Here is a 1,468-nt window from a genome sequence, read left to right as displayed (position 1 = left end):
ACTTGGCGGGTCCGTGCCAGGACTTTTTTATGTTACTACTGCTTCCCGTATTTAATTATGATTTAATGGTGATTTAATAATTAATAAAACTTTAGGTGATTCCTTATCGAGTACTACTTGGCGGGTCCGTGCATTTCTTGATATAAATATGGTAAAAAACCAGTACCAATTTTATATAGAAAGCATATTAACAATAACTCATCAAAAATAATCACAGTAAAAGCTTAATAACAAACATACAGCATTAGAATACTATGAGCACGTGTAAAGTAAGTACTTTGGAATTCCTGGCACGGACCCGCCAAGTTGTACTCGATAAGGAATCACCTAAAGTTTTATTAATTATTAAATAACCCTTAAATCATAATCAACTACGACAAACAGTAGTAATGTAAAAGAGTAGTGAAAACGTTATAGGAAATTTTGAAAATACAATTAAAATGTTGGGCCTGTGCTAGATCATATAATAGACAAACATGTAGTGACTTATGTACTTGGCCTCCATAATGTGATGTCAATACTTTTTATTAGAGGAATACACAGGACTCCTGTACTTGGCGTAGTTTTTTACACGTAAGTGTTTTTTGGGGGATCTTGGTTCGTCTAAAGATGGTATGCTCATGAGTTCACATATATTTGTGTGTATTAATCCTAATACCTCTTTTTCTGCTTCTGGTATTGTTCTCTCTTGTTCCATCATTATCTACTTTTCAAAATTCCTCCTCAAGTAGCTTTATCTTAAGATCTTCTAGTGTAGGTATCTTTTCGTTACACTTAATTGCGATACAAAATGTTTCATATTTACTAAGCAATAATAAAAATAGCATTATTAGCAATATAGGATCAATGCATTGCTTATAGAGTACGCACTGTTTCATTGATCCTTTTGATTCATACACATTCTTAAGTACTTCCCGTGCTTGTGATTACTCTGCTCGTTTAATGTGCTTGTATTGATTCTTATTTAATCTTGATATAATTAAATCGAGAGCTTTTTTATCATTTCCCGTTTACGTGGTTTCGTCCTTTGCCGTTTCCTTAATCGTTCCGTTCACATATCCCCATTGTTCACTAAACTCAAAATGCTCTTCATTTGTGTCTTTTACAACTCGTAATTTAGATTGTCCATATTTTCAATCTTTTGCATAGTTACAACACTCATGGCTCTTTTATTTGTTCGAAACATGACACGTGGCTATACCTAATCTCTCCTTGTTTTTGTAATTTTATTTATCTACCAAGATCCTGAGCCCATAACCTGTTGAGAGATTTTAGTCCTTTGGAAGGAGAATGATGTAGCCGACATAGTTGGGATGACGCGTTTGTAAACGACTATATACAGCATTTCGTATTAAAAAAAAATGTTCTGTTTTACCCATTTTCACATACCGCCTTAGGATAATGAAAATGTTACTGACTGCTAATCAGTAGTAGAAGGATCCCTCGTACATGGAACCCCCCCCCCCCC

Source organism: Cephus cinctus, unplaced genomic scaffold, assembly GCF_000341935.2.
Source record: "Cephus cinctus unplaced genomic scaffold, Ccin1 Ccin1_scaffold1508, whole genome shotgun sequence".
In the NCBI taxonomy this organism is placed as follows: domain Eukaryota; kingdom Metazoa; phylum Arthropoda; class Insecta; order Hymenoptera; family Cephidae; genus Cephus; species Cephus cinctus.
The sequence above is the reverse complement of the archived record's forward strand: the minus strand, read 5'-3'. Positions refer to the sequence as shown.